Source organism: Perognathus longimembris, chromosome 27, assembly GCF_023159225.1.
Source record: "Perognathus longimembris pacificus isolate PPM17 chromosome 27, ASM2315922v1, whole genome shotgun sequence".
Taxonomy (NCBI): domain Eukaryota; kingdom Metazoa; phylum Chordata; class Mammalia; order Rodentia; family Heteromyidae; genus Perognathus; species Perognathus longimembris.
Window position 1 is genome coordinate 579,151 of NC_063187.1, and position 22,986 is coordinate 602,136.

At 39.3% G+C, this 22,986-nt stretch overlaps 1 pseudogene; it reads left to right on the forward strand.

Annotated features, from left to right (window-relative positions):
- The first annotated feature begins 1,575 nt into the window (after nt 1–1,575).
- LOC125342726 overlaps nt 1,576–22,986 on the forward strand; it is a 67,081-nt pseudogene continuing 45,670 nt past the window's right edge.

A 22,986-nucleotide genomic window follows, 5' to 3' on the forward strand; every position in this document is an offset into this window, starting at 1 on the left:
TACAGTTACCTACCCAATATGTTCATGTAGTTCATAAAATCGCTTTTTTCTCTCTGCCCTCACCACAAACCAGATTCTTTTGAGGAATTCCCAGTACATTAACCTTTCCATGAAGTACTTAATTTACTAAGCTACTGCTATTCTTATTCTCAGAGGTGATATTTGCTGATATCTAGTTACATACCCAGTACGTTCATGCAGTTCTTAAAATCGGTTTTTTTTCTCTTCCCTCCTCACAAAGCAGATTCTTTTGAGGAGTTTCCAGTACATTAACTTTTGGTGATTCAGTTTCAGCCATGAAGGAGGAAGGGCACAGAGCCCCCAAGACGCTGACCTTCCCCGCCAGCTCTGGGGTAGTGTAGGAGGAAGTTCCTCCCACCTTCTGGCCTCCACCGGATAAGAAAGCCTCCGCCCCTGGGAGGTGAACACGTGGGTGCCACCATGATGGGGTTGTCCCGCCCACAAAGGAAGTTTCGTGATATCACTTGATGGACATGGTCCTTAGCCTATGACTGGCCCTTTGGCCAGCCCCCTTTCTTTCCCGCCATTGCCTCTATATAAATGCCTTTCCCTATTAAAGTTTTTGAGATGCATCCCACCACCGCAGCGTTTCCCTGATGCCTCTGTTCCGCCCCCGGTAACATGTGATGGGACTGGGGGTGGGGGAGGCTTCAACAACCTTTCCTCAACTTAGTGCAAGTTCATGATAGTGTGCCTTTGGCATTCTGTCTTCGTAAGGCAAGGCCGAGTGCTGTTTCATAGATTTTGGGGTTCACCATTCTCCCCCGGAGATCGGGGAGAAGGGGATCATTCAGATCCCGACGTCTGGCGCCCAATCGCGGTGCGAATCACACGGCCGGGAATTTCGGGGTACAATATCCCCACAGATTGTGTTAAGTAGGATTTTAGAGGAGGGTCCTGCCCATCCAGATGGGGCAAAAGTATGGAGAAGGCAGGCCAGGCATGGGCTCACAGGACGCAGTGCCAGAGAGAGTTTCCCCGCCGTAGCGATTTGGCGCCTGGCGGGGGAAGGAACAGGGCGTGCCTCCCTTGGAAACATGTCAGTGGAGCAGTGGGGCTGGAGCAAGAGGACGGCGACTCCGGGCTGGGGTCAGTCCTGCGCTGCCTGCCCCAGGCCAGACAGCTCGGCCCCACAGCGGGTGGCAGAGCGCCGGAGCGGTTTGGCTGTGGGCAGCGCAGTGGGAGTCATGTGGTGGGCTGAGCGTGGAGTACAGTCTGGGCTCCGCGTAGCCCTGGGTTTGCGAGCTGCGTGCGCTGGGGCCCACGTGGCCACGGGCGGCACCAGGCGTCTAGTGGGGTAGTGTTTGGACAGCTGAGCGTGGCGGGCTGAGCACGGCGCGGCAGGAGCGCGATTCCGCCACGTGGGAAAACGCGGCATGGCGGCGGCAGAGCTTTCAGGAGATCACTGCTTTTTGACCAGGTTGAGGTGCTTATAGTGGCTGGTCAGATCCAGCAGCCTGCCTGCGGCCCCAGCCTGCGGATGGAGTTAAAATAAAATAAAAAAAGAGGAGTTAATGTTAAAGGAGTTAATGTTAAGTTTTCTCTCGCTGGTCAATGGACACAGTGGGCAGCGTTGAGTGGGGCTTCGCCCCTGGGAAACAGCGCTGGGAAGTCATGTTGCGGGCTAGGCGTGGCATGCAGTCTAGGCTCTGCAGGGCCAGTGGGTGGCAGCAGCAGCGGCAGCAGCCCGGAGTGGCTGTACCTGCTGCAGCCCAGCGACCGTGGTTTGGGGCGGAAACTGCTTTGTGCCCGCTGATGGTCGTTAAGCTCAGAAATTCGGGTGAGTTGGATGAATCCTGATTTCTCTGACTGAACACACACGTGTAGAGCAATGGGGTCTCCCATATTGAAGGCGGCGTCCCACCCATTCCCCCCAGGTGAGGGGCGTGCCAGACTCCCCTGGGATGGGTGGGGACTCGGACTTAACAAGCCTCCAGCGATTGTGATAACTGATGGGAGGGGCTAGCACCCTGCCTGCTTGCCTGCATGTTTTCTCTCTGTGTCTTATGGCTGCAGGCGGGGTTAAAGCCAGGGAAAGCTTCAAATTGGGAACCAAAACAAAATATCAAAGGGAAAAACAAAGTTTTGATAGGGCAATAGGTAATTTGATTGAACTTCCATGTTTACCAGTTCAAAGATACAAAATCAACCAGAGTTTTTCTGAATGGATAAAAGGGTTTGCTTGTCCACTGTGATTTAAAAATTGTCATGTTGGGAGTATGTAATTCATAGAGGTTTCCTTTTTGTTTTTTTATTCAACCACGTGGTTCTATTATGGGCAAATTAATACCATTTGCAGCTGGAATTCCAGAAAATTTAAATGGCCAATCAAAGCAATTTTAAGAGCGCTCAGGTATTTGTGTGTGTGTGTGTGCGCGCGCGCGTGTGTGGTTGTTGGTAAGATTTAAAGCAAGACAAATGGGTTTTCAGCCCAATGTTCGATGCAAACAAAGGTGTCTATAAAAAAAATTCCATAAGGTTCAAATATGCAACATGTGGTAAAATTACAATGGTAGAAAACCAGTGTGTTATTTTATATTCAGTGTGTTAAAAGTTAAGTGTGCATCTAGTCTTAACTCTTTGGCATAAATTAAGATTTTACCTTCCCATTTTTCTCTCCTGTGTTCTCATAAACTCTCAAGATCAAGGAATTGGGATTGCTTCATACAAATGTGACTATTAACCTCAACTTTCCTGACCCAGGATTAATATATTGCTTTATAGGATACAGGTGGACAGATGTGCTAGCCGCATGGACGGTGGCAGCCCGTGGGTACAGGAAGCTGCCACCACAGTCTGTTCCCAAACTGCCTGGTTTCACTACTAACGATCCTTTCCTCTCTCTCCCATTGGAAGCTGCTCGAATGATTTATGAGCCTTGTGAGGATGTGAATAGTCCCATCCTAACAGTTACTCCAGGTTAAATCACCATAGTTATGTTAGTGGTCACAGAGCTAGCCAAGTGAATTTTGTGATTAAGAAAGTCTTTTCGCCCTGCTTAAACCAGAAGGGCATCAATGTACCAGAGCCAGAAGTGCTGGAAAAAATTTTTAAACACCCTAACCAATCTATATAGAAATTTTGCAGGCAACCCAGAGCGAGATGTGACAGTCTATCCAGAGATGCCACTGCAGCCTTGCCTAGATTTCTCCATCGCATGGCATGGAACTTGCTAAATGGGGATGAGGGACGCAGCCACTGCCGAGACTGAGGATTCCACACTGCTATAACACTTTGCCCTTGGTTATCATTTATCTGTATTCTCTTTCACTTCCCAGTGGGGTTAAATGGCGTGATTCAAGTTGATGGCATATAAATCTCATGTTCTCTAACTGTTATAGCAAAACCTTAACAAGCAGTTTTTGGTCAGTCTCAACGAGTTACAAATGGATTATCTCTGTTGTTTTTTCCTTGTTGCTCAATTGGAGATAAAAAAAAGTGCATGTATGACTACGACTCCCTGGATAGTTCAAAGCCAGCCCAGGCAAAAGGAAAAAAATCTCTCCACAATCCCACCTCCCAGTTAAACAGCAAAGAGCCAGATTGAGAGCTCAACCACAGAGAACGAGCAAAAGGCTGAAGCAGCACCGTGACTCAAGTGGTAGAGCACTAGCTTTAAACAAAAGTGCTCAGGGACAGTGCTCAGGCCCCGAGTTCAAACACGGATGGGAAAATGCAATTCCAGCCACAAATGTTGAAATTCCTGGGACTTAGCCAGTCCAGGAGACGGAAAGGTGGAGTGGAGTGAGAGGAGAATTGTGTCATATTATCCTAAAGGGAGCTGCCTTGTTTCACCCTTTCAAAATGGATCAGAGCCGGGAAATCAAGATATATGACTGGCTATGCCAAACCAGTTTTCTATCATTAAACACTTCTTTCAGTCATTTCTCCTTACCTGTTCACTTTACAATTGGGTTTATGCTCCAAAAGGAACCGTTCCTGGCTTATGCCCAGGGTGTGTTCTATGCCATTCATGCCAACAAGCTCTGAGAACTTGTCAATACTTTGCCTGACCTTTTCAAAAGTGTCTTTTGACAGAATAATATCTCTTGCTGAGATCACCAATTGGGAATTTGCCATTCACAGCCGTCACCCTAACACAGGCCTGAACCCTGGAGGCACTAGCCTTGGAAACTTCTGTGTATGCCCAAAATGCAGGAGGGGCTAGAGGAAACCATAGCGCTCTCTGGCCCCAGTGACCATCCTCATGGTAATGATGGGAACTTTTGCCAGCCACACTGGCAAGCTGATTCTTTCGAGGTGTTTCCAGTACATTAACCATTCCAAGAAATACTTAATTTACTAAGCTACTGCTGTTCTTCTTCTCAGAGGAGATATTTACTGATATACAGTTACCTACCTAGTATGTTCATATAGTTCTTAATAGAGCTTTTATCTCTCTTCCCTCACCAAAAAGCATATTCTTTTGAGGAGTTTCCAGTACATTAACCTTTGCACGAACTACTTACCTTAACATGCAAGAGCTGTTCTGAATATAGAAGGCATAATCCCTGTTATACAGCTGGCAAGCCGGTTCGGAAGTGTAGTTCCTAAATGACCTTTTATCTCTTCCCTCACCACAAAGCAGATTCTTTTGAGGAGTTTCCAGTATATTAACCATTCCAAGGAGTACTTAATATAGTAAGCTATGCTATTCTTATTCTCAGAGGAGATATTTACTGATATACAGTTACCTTTCCAGTATGTACAAGTAGTGCCTAAAATCGCATTTTTCTCTCTTCCCTCACCACAAAGAAGATTCTTTTGAGGAGTTTCCAGTACATTAACCTTTACACGAAGTACTTAGTTTACTAAGATACTGCTATTCTTATTCTCAGAGGAGATATTTACTGATACACATTTACCTACTCAGTATGTTCATATACTCCCAAAAATCGCATATTTCTCTCTTCCCTCACCAGAGGCATATTCTTTTAGGAGTTTCTAGTACATTAACCATTCCAAGTACTTACGTTACTACGCTACTGCTACTCTTATTTCTCAGAGGAGATATTTATTGACATACAGTTATCTACCCAGTATGTTCATGTAGTTCTTAAAATCGCTTTTGTCTCTCTTCCCTTACCACAAACCAGATTATTTTGAGCAGTTTCTAATACATTAACCTTTCCAGGAACTACTTACCTTAATAAGCTACAGCTGTTCTTTGTCTCAGAAGAGGTATTGACTGATATACAGCTGCCTACCACCTAGGTAATTGTAGTTCTTAAATGAGCTTTCTTCTCTCTTCCCTCACCACAAAGCAGATTCTTTTGAGGAGTTTCCAGTACATTAATCATTCCAAGAAATACTTAATTTACTAAGCTACTGCTATTCTTATTCTCAGAGGAGATATTTACTGATATACAGTTACCTACCCAGTATGTTCATGTATTTCCTAAAATCGAGTTTTTCACTCTTCCCTCGCCACAAAGCTGATTCTTTTGAGGAGTTTCCAGTACATAATCCTTTCCATGAACTACGTACCTTAACAAGCAATAGCTGTTCTAAATCTAGAGGGATATTCCCTGATATAGAGCTGCGAACCAAGTTCGTAATTGTAGTTCATAAATGAGCTTTCATCTCTCTTCCCTCACCACAATCGAGAAACTATTGAGGAGTTTCCCGTATATTAACCATTCCAAGAAGTACTTAATTTACTAAGCTACTGCTATTTTTAAACTCAGAGGAGATATATAGTGATATTGAGTTACCTACCCATTATGTTCACTTAGTTCCTAAAATCGCTTTTTTCCATCTTCCTTCAAGACAAAGCAGATTCTTTAGAGTAGTTTCCAGTACACTAACATTTCAAGAAAGTATTTACCTTATCGAGCAACAGCTGTTCTACTAGGGATATTCCCTGATATACAGCTGCCAACTCCGTTCGTAAGGGTAGTTCATAAATGAGCTTTCCTCTCTCTTCCCTCACCACAAACCAGATTCTTTTGAGGAGTTTCCAGTACATTAACCATTCCAAGAAGTACTTAATTTACTAAGCTTCTTCTATTCTTATTCTCAGAGGAGGTATTTACTGATATACAGTTACCTACCCAGTATGTTCATGTAGTTCCTAAAATCGCTTTTTTCTCTGTTCCCTCACCCCAAAGCAGATTCTTTTGAGGAGTTTCCAGTACATTAACCATTCCAAAAAGTACTTAATCTACTAAGTTACTGCTATTCTTACTCTCAGAGGAGATATTTACTGATACACTGTTACCTACCCAGTATGTTCATGTACTTCCTAAAGTCGCTTTTTTCATTATTCCCTCACCACAAAGCAGCTTCTTTTGAGGAGTTTCCAGTACATTAACCATTCCAAGAAGTACTTAATTTACTAACCTGCTGCTATTTTTATTCTCTGAGGATAAATTTACTGATATACAGTTACCTACCAACTATGTTCATGTAATCCCTAAAATCGCTTGTTTCTCTCTTCTCTCACCACAAACCAGATTCTTTTGAGGAGTTTCCAGTCCGTTAACCTTTCCACAAAGTACTTACTTTACTAAGCTACTGCGATTCTTATTCTCAGATGAGATATTTACTGATATACAGTTAACTACCCAGTATGCTCATGTAGTTCCTAAAATCGCTTTTTTCTCTCTTCCCTCACCACAAAGCAGATTATTTTGAGGAGTCTCCAGTACATTAACCTTTCCACCTACTACATACCTTAACAAGCAACAGCTGTTATTAATCTACAAAGGATCTTCCCTGATATACTGCTGCCAACCCCGTTCGTAAGTGTACTTCCTAAATGAGCTTTCATCTCTCTTCCCTCACCACAAACCAGATTCTTTTGCTGAGTTTCCAGTACATTAAACATTCCAAGAAGTACTTAATTTACTAAGCTACTGCCATTCTTATTTTCAGAGGGGATATTTATTGATATACAGTCACCTACCCAGTATGTTCATATAGTTCATAAATTCGCTTTTTTCTCTATTCCCTCACTACGAAGCAGATTCTTCTGAGAAGTTTCCAGTACATTAACCTTTAAACGAACTACTTACCTTAACAAGCAACAGCTGATCTACATCTAGAAGGAATATTCCCTGATATACAGCTGCCAACCCCGTTCGTAAGTGTAGTTCCTAAAGGAGCTTTCATCTCTCTTCCCTCACCACAAAGCAGATTCTTTTGAGGAGTTGCAGGTACATTAACCATTCCAAGAAGTACTTATTTTACTAAGCTACTGCTATTCTAATTCTCAGAGGAGATATCTACTGATATAGAGTTACATACCCAGTATGTTCATATACTTCATATAATCGCTTTTACCTCTCTTCCCTGACCAACAAGCAGATTCTTTTGAGGAGTTTCCAGTATATTAACCATTCTAAGTAGTACTTAATTTACTAAGCTATTGCTATTCTTATTCTAAGAGTAGATATTTACTGATATACAGTTACCTACCCAGTATGTTCATTTAGTTTCTAAAATCGCTTTTTTCCCTCTTCCCTCACTATAAAGCAGATTGCATTTAGGAATTTCCAGTACATTAACCTTTCCACGAACTACATACCTTAACAAGCAACAGCTGTTCTTAATCTAGAAGGGATATTCCCTGATATACAGCTGCCAACCCAGTTCATAAATATAGTTCCTAAAATCGCTTTTTCTCTCTTCCCTCATCACAAACGAGATTCTTTTTAGGAGTTTATAGTACATTAATCGTTACAAGAAGTACTTAATTTACGAAACTACTGCTATTCTTATTCTCAGAGGAGATATTTACTGCTATACCATTACCTATCCAGGATGTTCATATAGTTCCTAAAATCGCTTTTTTTCTCACTTCCCTCACCAGCTAGCAGATGCTTTGAGGAGTTTTCAGTACATTAAACTTTCCAAAAACTGCTTACCTTAACAAGCAACAGCTGTTCTTAATCTAGAAGGGATATTCCCTGATATACACCAGCCAACGACGTTCATAAGTGTAGTTCCTAAATGACCTTTCATCTCTCTTTCCTCACCACAAACCAGATTCTTTTGAGGAGTTTCCAGTACATCAACCATTCCAATAAGTACTTAACTTACTAAGCTACTGCTATTCTTTTTCAAAGAGGAGATATTTACTGATATGCAGTTACCTACCCAGTATGTTCATGTAGTCCCTAAAATCGCTTTTTTCTCTCTTTCCTCACCACAACGAAGATTCGTTTGAGGATTTTTCAGTACACTAACCATTCCAAGAAGTACTTAATTTACTAAGCTACTGCTATTCTTACTCTCAGAGTAGATATTTACTGATATACAGTTACCTACCCAGTATGTTCTTGTAGTTCTAAAATCGCTTTTTCCTCTCTTCTCTCACCACAAAGCAGATTCTTTTGAGGAGTTTCCAATACATTAACCTTTCCACGAACTTCTTACCCTAAGAAGCTACAGCTGCTCTTATTCTCAGGAGGGCTATTGCCTGATATACAGCTACCTACCACCTTGGTAAGTGTAGTTCAAAAATGAGCTTTCATCTATCTTCACTCAGCACAAAGCAGTTTCTTTTGAGGAGTTTCCATGACATCAACTTCTCCAAGAGCTACTTACCTTAAAAAGCAACAGCTGTTCTTAATCTAGAAGAGACATTCCCTGATATACTGCTGCCAACCCCGTTCGTAAGTGTAGTTCCTAAATGAGCTTTCATCTCTCTTCCCTGAAAACAAACCAGATTCTTTTGCGGAGTTTACAGTACATTAACCATTCCAAGAAATACTTAATTTACTAAGCTACTGCAATTCTTATTCTCAGAGGGGATATTTATTGATATACAGTTACCTACCTAGTATGTTCAGGTAGTTCCTAAAATCGCTTTTTTCGCTCTTCCCTCACCACAATCCAGACTAATTTGAGGAGTTTCCAGTACATTAACCATTCCAAGAACTACTTAATTTACTAAGTACTGCTATTTTTTTTCTCAGAGGAGATATTTACTGATATACAGTTACCTACCCAGTATGTTCATATAGTTTCTAAAATCGCTTTTATCTCTCTTCTCTGACCACCAAGCAGATTCCTTTGAGGAGTTTCCAGGACATTAACCATTTTAAGTAGTACTTAATTTACTAAGCTACTGCTATTCTTATTCTAAGAGGATAAATATACTGATATACCGTTACCTACCCAGGATGTACATGTAGTTCCTAAAATCGCTTTTCTCCCTCTTCCCTCACCAGATAGCAGATGCTTTTGAGGAGTTTTCAGTACATTAAACTTTCCCAAACCTACTTACCTTAACAAGCAACAGCTGTTCTTAATCTAGAAGTGATATTCCATGATATACAGATGCCAACCCCGTTCCTTAGTGTAGTTTCTAAATGAGCTTACATCTCTCTTCCCTCACCACAAATCAGATTCTTTTGAGGAGATTACATTATCCATTCCAAGAAGTACTCAATTTACTAAGCTACTGCTATTCTTATTCTCCGAGGAGATATTTACTGATATACAGATACATAAATAGTATGTTCATGTAGTTCCTAAAATAGCTTTTTTCTCTCTTCCCTCACCACATACCAGATTCTTTTGAGGCGTTTCCAGTACATTAACCATTTCTTGAAGTACTTAATTTACAAAGCTACTGCTATTCTCATGCTCAGAGGAGATATTTACTGATATACAATTACCTACCCAGTATGTTCATGTAGTTCCTAAAATCGCTTTTTTCTCTCTTCCCTCACCACAAAGCAGATTCTTTTGAGGATATTCCAGTACATTAACCATTCCAAAAATTATTTAATTTTCTAAGCTACTGCTATTCTTACTCTCAGAGTAGATATTTACTGAAATACAGTTACCTACCCAGTATGTTCATGTAGTTCATAAAATCGCTTACTTCCCTCTTCCCTCACCATAAAGCAGATTACATTGAGTAGATGCTAGTACATTAACCTTTCGACGACCTACTTACCTTAACGAGCAACAGCTGTTCCTAATCTAGGAACGAAATTCCCTGATCTACAGCTGCCAACCCCGTTCGTAAGTATAGTTCCTAAAATCGCTTTTTTCTCTCTTTCCTCACCACGAACCAGAATCTTTCTAGGAGTTTCCAGTACATTAACCGTTACAAGAAGTACTTCATTTACTAAGCTACTGCTATTCTTATTCTCAGAGGAGACATTTACTGATATATCGTTACCTAACCAATATGTTCATGTAGTTCCTGAAATCGCATTTTTCTCTCTTCCCTCACCACCATGCAGATACTTTTGAGGAGTTTTCAGTACATTAAACTTTCCAAAAACTACTTACCTTAACAAGTTACAGCTGTTCTTAATCTAGAAGGGATCTTCCCTGATATACAGCAGCCAACCCTGTTTGTAAGGGTAGTTCCTAAATGACCTTTCATGTCTCTTTCCTCACCACAAACCAGATTGTTTTGAGAATTTTCCAGTACATTAACCGTTCCAAGAAGTACTTAGTTTACTAACCTACAGCTATTCTTATTCAAAGAGGAGATATTTACTGATATACAGTTACCTACCCAGTATGTTCATGTAGTTCCTAAAATCTCTTTTTTCTCACTTCCCTCACAACAAAGCAGATTCTTTTGAGAATTTTCGAGTACATTAACCATTCCATGAAGTACTTTATTTACTAAGCTCCTGCTATTCTTATTCTCAGAGGAGATATTTACTGATATACAGGTACATATTCAGTATGTACATGTAGTTCCTAAAATCGCTTTTTTCTCTCTTACCTCACCACAAATCAGATTCTTTTGAGTAGTTTCCATTTCATTAACCATTCCAAGAAGTACGTAATTTATTAAGATACTGCTATTCTTATTCTCAGAGGAGATATTTACTGATATACAGTTACCTACACAGTATTTTCATGTAGTTCATAAAATCGCTTATTTCCCTCTTCTCTCACAATAAAGCAGATTACATTGAGGAGTTTCCAGTACATTAACCTTTCCACGAACAAGTTACCTTAACGAGCAACAGCTGTTCTTAATCTAGAAGGGATATTCCCTGAAATACAGCAGCCAACCCGTTCGTAAGGGTAGTTCCTAAATGACCTTTCATCTCTCTTTCATCACCACAAAGCAGATTCTTTGAGGATTTTTCCAGTACATTAACCATTCCAAGAAGTACTTACTTTACTAAGCTACTGCTATTCTTACTCTCAGAGTAGATATTTACAGATATACAGTTACCTACCCAGTATGTTCATGTCGTTCCTAAAATCACTTTTTTCTTTCTTCCCTCACCACAAAACAGATTCTTTTGAGGAGTTTTCAGCACATTAACCTTTCCAAGCACTACTTACCTTAACAAGCTACAGCTGGTCTTATTCTCAGAAGTGATATTTCCTGATATACTGCTGCCTACAACCTTGGTAAGTATCGTTTGTAAATGAGCTTTTATCTCTCTTCCCTCACCAAAAACCAGATTCTTTTGAGGAGTTTCCATTACATTAACCTTTCCATGAAGTACTTATCTTAACAAGCAACAGCTGTTCTTAATCTATAAGGGACATTCCCTGATATACAGCTGCCAACCACTTTCGTAAGTGTAGTTCCTAAAAGAACTTTCATCTCTCTTCCCTCCCCACAAACCAGATTCTTTTGTGGAGTTTCCAGTACATTAGCCATTCCAAGAAGTATTTAATTTACTAAGCTACAGCTATTCTTATTCTCAGAGGATGTATTTACTGATATAAAGGTACATACCCAGTATGTTCATGTAGTTCCTAAAATCGCTTTTTTCTCTCTTACCTCACCACAAATCAGATTCGTTTGAGGAGTTTCCAGTACATTAACCATTCCAAGAAGTACTTAATTTATTAATCTACTGCTATTGTTATTCTCAGAGGAGATATTTACTGATATACAGTTACCTACACAGTATGTTCATGTAGTTCATAAAATCGCTTTTTCCCTCTTCCTTCACCATAAAGCAGATTACATTGAGGAGTTTCCAGTACATTAACCTTTCCACGAACTACTTACCTTAACGAGCAACAGTTCTTTTTAATCTAGAAAGGATATTCCCTGATATACAGCTGCCAACCCCGTTCCTAAGTAAAGTTCCTAAAATCGCTTTTTTCTCTCTTCCCTCACCACAAACCAGATTCTTTTTAGGAGTTTCTAGTTCATTAACCATTACAAGAAGTACTTAACTTGCTAAGCTACTGCTATTCTTATTCTCAGAGGAGATATTTACTGATATACCGTTACCTACCCAGGATGTTCATGTAGTTCCTAAAATCGCTTTTTTCTCTCTTCCCTCAAAACCAAGCAGATGCTTTTGAGGAGTTTTCATTACATTAAACTTTCCAAATCTACCTACCTTAACAAGCAACAGCTGTTCTTAATCTAGAGGAGATATTCCCTGATACACAGCAGCCAACCCTGTTCGTAAGTGTAGTTCCAAAATGACCTCTCATCTCTCTTTCCTCACCACAAACCAGATTCTTTTGAGGAGTTTCCAGTACATTAACCATTCCAAGAAGTACGTAATTAACCAAGCTACTGCTATTCTTATTCAAAGAGGAGATATTTACTGATATACACTTACCTACCCAGTATGTTCATGTGGTTCCTAAAATCGCTTCTTTCTCTCTTCTCTTAACACAAAGCAGATTCTTTTGAGGATTTTCCAGTACATTAACCATTCCAAGAAGTACTTAATTTACAAAGCTACTGCTATTCTTACTCTCAGAGCAGATATTTACTGATATACAGTTACCTACCCAGTATTTTCATGTCGTTCCTAAAATCGCTTTTTTCTCTCTTCCGTCACCACAAAACAGATTCTTTTGAGGAGTTTTCAGTACATTAACCTTTCCCAGCACTACATACATTAAAAACCTACAGCTGGTCTTATTCTCAGAAGTGATATTGCCTGATATACAGCTGCCTACAACTTTGGTAAATATCGTTTATAAATGAGCTATTATCTCTCTTCCCTCACCACAAACCAGATTCTTTTGAGGAGTTTCCAGTACCTTAACCTTTCCACGAACTACATACCTTAACAAGCAACAGCTGTTCTTAATCTTGAAGTGATATTCCCTGATATACAGCTGCCAACCCCGTTCGTAAGGGTAGTTCCTAAATGACCTTTCATCTCTCTTCCCTCACTACAAAGCAGATTCTTTTGAGGAGTGTCCAGTACATTAACCATTGCAAGATGTACTTAATTTACTAAGTTCCTGCTATTCTTATACTCAGAGGAGATATTTACTGATATACAGTTACCTACCCAGTATGTTCATGTAATACCAAAAATCACTTTTTTCCTTCTACCCTCACCATAAAGCAGATTCTTCTGAGGAGTTTCCAGTACATTAACCATTGCAAGACGTAGTTAATTTACTAAGCTACTGCTACTCTTATTCTCAGAGTAGATATTTACTGATATACAGATACCTACCCAGTATGTTCATGTGGTTTCTAAAATCGCTTTTTTCTCTCGTCCCTTACCACAAAACAGATTCATTTGAGGAGTTTTCAGTACATTAACCTTTCCACAAACTACTTACCTTAAAAAGTAACAGGTGGAAAAAATACTCAATGCTGTTAGGGCAAAGAAAACAATAAAATATAAAGGAAAACAATCAGAATTATCCCAGACTTCTCAGCAGAGACCATGAAAGCAAGGAGAGCCTGGAATGAAGTATACCAAACTCTAAATAAAAATAACGACCAACCAAGAATTCTGTACCCAGCTAAACTCTCCTTCATAGCCGAAGGTCAAATAAAAGTTTTCCACAATAAGGAAAAACTGAAACAATATATCTCCACCAAACTAGCTTTACACAAAATCCTTAAAGATATACTATACAAGGAAAATAATCAAGATCCCAATACAGAGAGAGAAATGAACCCTAATTAGTAAACATCAGATCAAGAAATGGGAAGACACACCTTTAAACAAGACAGTGTAATGAAAGGAACAAATGATCATCTCTCAATCCTAACTGTCAACATTAATGGACTTAATTCTCCAATCAAACTACATAGGCTCATAACTTGGATCAAAAATCAAGATCCATCTTTCTGCTGCCTCCAAGAGACACATCTATCCAGCAAAAGTAAACATCTTCTAAAAGTGAAAGGCTGGAAACAAATCTATCAAGCAAATGGCCCCCATAAGCAGGCTGGAGATGCAATCCTAGTATCAGAAAAAATTGACTTCAAATTAAAAAAGATAAGAAGAGACAAAGAAGGTTACTACATACTAGTAAAAGGATCTCTCCTACAGGAAGAAATAACCATTCTAAATATCTACACACCAAATGCAGGAGCACCCAACTTCATCAAACAAACACTACTGGCTCTAAAAGCACTCATAGACCCAAACACATTGATAGTTGAGGACTTTAACACTCCACTATCACCTCTGGACAGATCAACACGCCAAAAACTGAACAAAGAAACCACAGAAATAACAATTGCATAGGCCAACTAGACTTAATCGACATCTACAGCATATTCTACGCAGAAAGGACAGAATACATATTCTTTTCGGCAGTACATGGAACATTCTCTAAAATAGATCACATCTTAGGGCACAAAGAAAATCTGTTCAAATTCAGAAGTATCAAAACCATTCCCTGCATTCTCTCAGACCACAATGGAATAAAATTAGAGCTCAACTCAACCAGCCACCAGAAATTGCTAAAATTCATGGAGACTAAACAACACACTGCTGAACCATCAGAGGGTCGTTGAAGAAATTAAAACGGAAATTCAAATGTTTATGGACTTCAACCAAGTTGAGGACACAAAGTACCAGCTCCTTTGGGACACAGCAAAGGCAGTAATCAGAGGAAAATTTATATCTCTGAGTGCATACATCAACAAATTAGAGAAACCGCAACTCAATAATTTAAGGAACCACCTTACTTTCCTTGAGAGAGAACAACAAGCCAAACCCCAAGTCAATAGAAGGAAGCAAATAATTAAAATCAAATCAGAAATAAATCAATTAGAGACGAAAAAAACCATCGAAAGAATCAACAAAACAAAGAGTTGGTTCTTTGAAAAAATCAACAAGATAGACAGACCCCTGGAAAACTTGACCAAACAACAAAGGCAGCACGCTCAAATAAACAAGATAAGAGATAAAACAGGTAACATCACCACAGAAATAACCGAAATTCAGAAAATAATAAGGGACTATTTTGCAAACCTTTATGCCAACAAATTCGAGAACTTGGAAGAAATGGACGATTTCCTAGAAAAAATTCATATCCCCAAACTGAACCATGAAGATTTAAACCTAGTAAACAGACCCATATCCACTATTGAAATAGAAACGGCAGTAAAGGATCTCCCATCCAAGAAAAGCCCAGGTCCAGAAGGATTCACTGTAGAATTCTACAAGACCTTCAAAACAGAACTCACACCAATATTTCTCAAACTCTTCAATGAAATTGAAAGAGAACGTTCACTTCAAGACTCATTCTATGAAGCCAGTATAACCCTCATCCCAAAACCAAGCAGGGACTCAACACGGAAAGAGGACTATAAACCGATCTCCCTGATGAACATAGACGCAAAAATTCTCAACAAAATTCTGGCCAATCGACTTCAACAGGTCATCAAAAAAACATACACCACGATCAAACTGGATTCATCCCAGGGATGCAAAGTTGGTTCAATATACGCAAGTAAATTAATGTAATCCATCACATCAACCGCAGCAAGCTAAAGAACCACATGGTTATATCTCTGGATGCGGAAAAAGCGTTTGATAAAATCCAGCACCCATTTATGCTAAAAGCCCTGGAAAAACTGGGATTCCAGGGAACATTCCAGAATATAAGCAAGGCAGTTTATGAAAAACCAACAGCAAGCATAAATCTAAATGGTGAAAAACTAAAGACATTCCCTTTAAAATCAGGAAAAAGGAAGGGATGTCCACTCTCTCCCCTGCTCTTCAACATAGTACTTGAATTCCTAGCCAGAGCAATCAGACAAGAAGAAAATATAAAGAGGATCCAAGTTGGTAAAGATGAAGTTAAACTCTCTCTCTTCACAGATGACATGATCCTATACCTAAAAAATCCCATAGACTCTACCCCCAAACTACTAGAGCTGATTCAAAACTTTGGCAAAGTTGCAGGATATAAAATAAACCCTCAAAAATCAATGGCCTTTCTGTATGCTATCGACCCGAAGACCGAGGCTGATATCAGGAAAGCAACCCCCTTTGCAATAGCGTCCAAAAACATAAAATACCTAGGAATAACCTTAACCAAAGAAGTGAAAGACCTCCTTGAGGAGAACATTAAAACCTTGAAAAACAAAATTAAGTCAGAACTACGGAAATGGAAAAACCTCCCATGCTCCTGGATTGGGAGGATTAATATAATCAAAATGGCAATATTGCCAAGGCCTATCTACAAATTCAATGCAATACCCATTAATATCCCAACACCATTCTTTGATGAAATAGAGGAAGCAATCCAGAAATTCATATGGAATAATAAAAGACCTAGAATAGCAAAAACAATCCTAAGCAGAAAGAACTGTGCTGGAGGAATTACAATACCCAACTTCAAGCTGTATTGTAAAGCTATAGTAAAAAAAACAGCTTGGTATTGGCACCGGAACAGGCCTGAAGACCAATGGAACAGAATTGAAGACCCGGGAATGAACCCACAGAACTATGCCTACTTCATCTTTGATAAAGGGGCTAAAACAATAGTTTGGAAGAAAGATAGCCTCTTTAACAAATTGTGATGGAAAAACTGGCTCAACACATGCAACAAACTAAAACTAGATCCTTATATATCACCCTGCACCAAAATCAATTCCAAATGGATTAAAGACCTCAAAATCAAAACAGACACCCTGAAAACACTAAAGGAAGAAGTAGGAGAAACACTTGGCGCAGGACGGAACTTCCTGAACAAAGACCCAGAAAGGCTACAAATCAAAGAACGGTTGGGCAAATGGGACTGCATCAAACTGCAGAGCTTCTGCACGGCAAAGGACATAGCTTGCAAGATAAACAGAAAGCCCACAGACTGGGAGAAGATCTTTACCTGCCATTCAACGGACAAAGGCCTCATATCTAAAATACATGCAGAACTAAAAAAATTACCTTCTTCCAAAACAAAACCGCAAAGAACTAATACCCCCTCATCGAGTGGGCTAAAGAACTACAGAGACTTCTCTGATGAGGAAATGAGAATGGCCAAGAGACATATGAAAAAGTGCTCTACATCACTGGCCATAAAGGAAATGCAAATCAAAACAACATTGAGATTCCATCTCACCCCAGAAAGAATGTCATATATCAAGAAAACTAACAATAACAGTTGTTGGAGGGGATGTGGCCAAAAGGCAACCCTACTTCATTGTTTGTGGGAATGTAAACTGGTTCAGCCACTCTGGCAAGCAGAATGGAGAGTCCTCAGAAGGCTAAATGTAGAACTCCCCTATGACCCACCAACCCCACTTTTGGGTATTTATCCAAAAAAAAATCACAGTAAAGCCACCAGCACAATGTTCATTGCAGGGCAATTTGTCATAGCGAGAATCTGGAACCAACCCAGATGCCCCTCCATAGATGAATGGATCAGGAAAATGAGGTACATATACACAATGGAATTTTATGCCTCTATCAGAAAGAATGACATTGCCCCATTTGTAAGGAAATGGAAGGACTTGGAAAAAATTATACTAAGTGAAGTGAGCCAGACCCAAAGAAACATGGACTCTATGGTCTCCCTTATTGGGAATAATTAGCACAGGTTTAGGCAAGTCACAGCAGAAGATCACAAGAGCCCAATAGCTATACCCTTATGATCACATAAGATGATGCTAAGTGAAATGAACTCCATTTTATGAAAATGATTGTTATATCAAAGTTGTAACTACTTTCATCATCCCATGTGTATCTGTAGTTTCTACTATTGATGATGTTCGTGTATCACCTTCTTGTGATTGTACCTACACTATCTCTGTAATCTTATCTGAGTGAATGGGAAACAGTGTGTACTGGTAATAGAATTAGGAAATTCAAAGGAAATACCAAAATTGAGAGACATGGGGAAAAATAACAGAAACAACAACAAAAGCAATTCTTGCAAAACTGTTTGGTGTAAGCGAACTGAACAACGAAGGGGGGAAAGGGGAGGGGGGAGGGGGCATGAGGAACAAGGTAACAAACAGTACAAGAAAAGTATCCAATGCCGAACGTATAAACTGTAACCTCTCTGTACATCACTTTTATAATGAAAACTTAAAAAATAAGCAAGAGCTGTTCTTAATCTAGAAGGGATATTCCCTGATATACAGCTGCCAACCCCATTCGTAAGTGTAGTTCCTAAATGAGCTTTCATCTCTCTTCCCTCACCAGAAACCAGATTCTTTTGAGGAGTTTCCAGTACATTAAACATTCCAAGAAGTACTTAATTTACTTAACAACTGCTATTCTTGTTCTCAGAGGAAAAACTTACTGATATACATTTACATACCCAGTACGTACATGTAGTTCCTAAAATCGCTTTTTTCTCTCTTCCCTCACCACAAAGCAGATTCTTTTGAGGAGTTTCAAGTACATTAACCATTCCAAGAAGTACTTAATTTACTAAGCTATTGCCATTCTTATTCTCAGAAGAGATATTTAGTGATATACAGTTTCCTACCCAGTATGTTCATGTAGTTCTTAAAATAACTTTTTGCTCTCTTCCCTCGCCACAAAGCAGATTCTTTTGAGGAGTTTCCAATACATTAACATTTCCACGAACTACTTACCTTAACAAGCAACAGCTGTTCTTAATCTAGAAGGGATATTCCCTGATATACAGCTCTCAACCCAGTTCGTAAGTTTAGTTACAAAATGAGCTTTCAACTCTTTTCCTCACTACAAACCAGATTCTTTTCAGGAGTTTCCAGTACATTATCCATTCCAAGACGTACTTAATTTACTAAGCTACTGCTATTCTTATTCTCAGAGGAGATATTTACTCATATTCAGTTACCTACTCAGTATGTTCATGTAGTTACTTGAATTTTTTTCTCTCTTCCCTCACCACAAAGCAGATTCTTTTGAGGAGTTTCCAGTACATTAACCTTTCCACGAACTACTTAACTTAACAAGCTACAGCTGTTCTTATTCTTAGTAGGGATATTGCCAGATATAGAGCTGCGTACCACCTTGGTATGTGTAGTTCCTAAATGGGCTTTCATCTCTCTTCCCTCCCCACAAAGCAGATTGTTTTGAGGATTTTCCACGACATTAACCATTCCAAGAAATACTTAATTTACTAAGCTACTGCTATTCTTATTCTCAGAGGAGATATTTACTGATATGCAGTTACCTACCCAGTATGTTCATGTAGTTCCTAAAATTGCTAGTTTCTCTCTTCACTCACCACAAAGCATATTCTTTTGAGGAGTTTCCAGTACATTAACCTTTCCCTGAACTACTTACTTAAACAAGCAACAGCTGTTCTTAATCTAGAAAGTATATTCCGATATACAGCTGAAAAACTCTTTCGTAAGTGTAGTTCCTAAATGAGCTTTCATCTATCTTCCCTCAACACAAAGCAGATACTTTTGAGAAGTTTCCAGTACATTAACCTTTCCAAGAACTAGTTACCTTAACAATCTACAGCTGTTCTTATTCTCAGATGGGATATTGCCTGATATACAACTGCCTACCTCCTTGGTAAGTGTATTTCATAAATGAGCTTTTATCTCTCTTCCCCCAACACGAAGCAGATTCTTTTGAGTAGTATCCAGTACATTAACCATTCCAAGAAGTACTTAATTTACTAAGCTACTGCTTATTCTCAGAGGAGATATTCACTGATATACATTTACTTAAGCAGTATGTTCATGTAGTTCCTCAAATCGCTTTTTGCTCTCTTCGCTCACCACAAACCAGATTATTTTGAAGAGTTTCTAGTACATTAACCTTTACAGGAAGTACTTAATTTACTAAGCTACTGCTATTGTTATTCTCAGAGGAGATTTTTACTTATATACAGTCACCTACCAAGTATGTTCATGTAGTTCCTAAAATCGCTATTTTTCTCTTCCCTCACCACAAAGCAGATTCTTTTCAGGAGTTACCAGTACATTAACCTTTCCGTGAACTACTTCCCTTAACACGCAACAGCTGTTCTTAATCTAGAAGGGATATTCCCTGATATACAGCTGCCAACTCCGTTCGGATGTGTAGTTCCTAAATCAGCTTTCATCTCTCTTCCCTCACCAAAAACCAGATTCTTTTGAGAGTTTCCACTACATTAACCTTTCCACGAAGTACTTAATTTACTAAGCTACTGCTATTCTTATTCTCAGGGGAGATATTTACTGATAAACAGCTGCCTACCCCGTTCGTAAGTGTACTTCCTAAAATCGCTTTTTTCTCTCTTCCCTCACCACAAAGAAGATTCTTTTGAGGAGTTTCCAGCACATTAACCTTTCCACGAACTACTTACCTCATCAAACAACAGCTGTTCTTAATCTAGAAGGGATATTCCCTGATATACACCTGCCAACCCCATTCGTAAGTGTAGTTCCTTTAATCGCTTTTTCCTCTCTTCCCTCACCACAAACCAGATTCTGGAGCAGTTTACAGTACATTAACCATTCCACGAAGTACTTAATTTACTAAGCTACTGCTATTCTTATTCTACGAGGAGATATTTACTGATATAAAGTTACCTACCCAGTATTTTCATGTAGTGCCTAAATGAGCTTTCATCTCTCTTCCCTCACCACAAAGCAGATTCTTTTGAGGAGTTTCCACCACAGTAACTATTCCAAGAATTACCTAATTTACTAAGCTACTGATATTCTTATTCTCAGAGGAGAGATTTACTGATATACAGTTACCTACCCAGTATGTTCATGTAGTTCATAAAATCTTTTTTTTCTCTCTTCCCTCAACACAAAGCAGATTCTTTTGAGGCGTTTCCAATACATTATCCTTTCCACGAAATACTTACCTTAACAAGCAACAGCTGTTCCTAATCTAGAAGGGATATTCCCTGATATACAGCTGCCAACCCTGTTCGTAACAGTAGTTCTTAAATGAGCTTTCATCTCTCTTCCCTCACCACAAACCAGATTCTTTTGAGGAGTTTCCAGTACATTAACCATTCCACGAAGTACTTCATTTACTAAGCTACTGCTATTCTTATGCTCAGAGGAGATATTTACTGAAATACAATTACCTACCCAGTATGTTCATGTATTTCCTAAAATCGCTTTTTTCTCTCTTCCCACAACACAAAGCAGATTCTTTTGAGGATTTTCCAGCACATTAACCTTTCCACGAACTACTTACCTTAACAAGCAACAGCTGTTCCTAATCTAGAAGGGATATTCGCTGATATACAGCTGCCAACCCCTTTTGAAAGTGTAATTTCTAAATGAGCTTTCATCTCTCTTCCCTCACCACAAACCAGATTCTTTTGAGGAGTTTCCAGTACATTAAGCTTTCCACGAACTAATTACCTTACCATGCTATAGCTGTTCTTATTCTCAGAAGGGATATAAACTGATATACAGCTGCCAACGCCGTTCGTAAGTGTAGTTCCTAAAATCGCTTTTTTCTCTCTTCCCTCACCGCGAAGCAGATTCTTTTGAGGAGTTTCCAGTACATTATCCATTCCAAGAAGTACTTAATTTACTAACCTGCTGCTATTCTTATTCTCAGAGGAGATATTTACTGATATACAGTTACCTACCCAGTATGTTTGTGTAATTCCTAAATGAGCTTTCGTCTCTCTTCTCTCACCACAAAGAGATTCTTTTGAGGAGTTTCCAGTACATTAACTATTCCAAGAAGTACTTAATTTACTAAGCTACTGCTATTCTTATTCTCAGAGGAGATATTTACTGATATACAGTTACCTACCCAGTATGTTCATGTAGTTCTTAAAATCGTTTTTTTCTCTCTTCCCTCACCACAAAGCAGATTCTTTTGAGGCATTTCCAGTACATTAACCTTTCCATGAACTACTTAACTTAACAAGGAACAGCTGTTATTAATCTAGAAGGGATATTCCCTGAGATACAGCTGCCAATCCTGTTCGTAACTGTAGTTCCTAAATGAGCTTTCATCTCTCTTCCCTCACCAAAAACCATTTTATTTTGAGGAGTTTCCAGTATATTAACCATTCCACGAACTAATTACATTAACAAGCTACAGCTGTTCTTATTCTCAGAGGGGATATTCCCTGATATACAACTCCCTACCACCTTCATAAGTATAGTTCCTAAATGAGCTTTTTTCTCTCTTCCCTCACCACAAACCAGATCCTTTTGAAAAGTTTCCGGTACATTAACCATTCCAAGAAGTATTTAATTTACTAAGCTACTGCTATTCTTATTCTCAGGGGAGATATTTACTGATATACAGTTACCTACCCAGTATATTCATGTAGTTAATAAATGACATTTCATCTCTCTTCCCTCATCAAATAGCAGATTCTTTTGAGGAGTTTCTAGTACATTAACCTTTCCATGAACTACTTACCTTAACAAGCAAAAGCTGTTTTTAATCTAGAAGGGGTATTCCCTGATGTACAGCTGCCAACCCCGTACGTAAGTGTAGTTCCTAAATGAGCTTTCATCTCTCTTCCCTCAGCACAAACCAGATTCTTTTGAGGGATTTCCAGTACATTAACCATTCCAAGAAGTACTTAATTTACTAAGCTACTGCTATCCTTATTCTCAGAGGAGATATTTACTTATATACAGTTACCTACGCAGTATGTTCATGTAGGTCTTAAGGAGCTTTGTTCTCTCTTCCCTCACCACCAAGCAGATTCTTTTGAGGAGTTTCCAGTACATTACCCATGCCAAGAAGTACTTAATTTACTAAGCTACTGCTATTCTTATTCTAAGAGGAGATATTTACTGATATACAGTTACCTACCCAGTGCGTTCATGTAGTTCATAAATGAGCTTTCATGTCTCTTCCCTCACCAAAAAGCAGATTCTTTTGTGGACTTTCCAGTACATTAACCATTCCAAGAAGT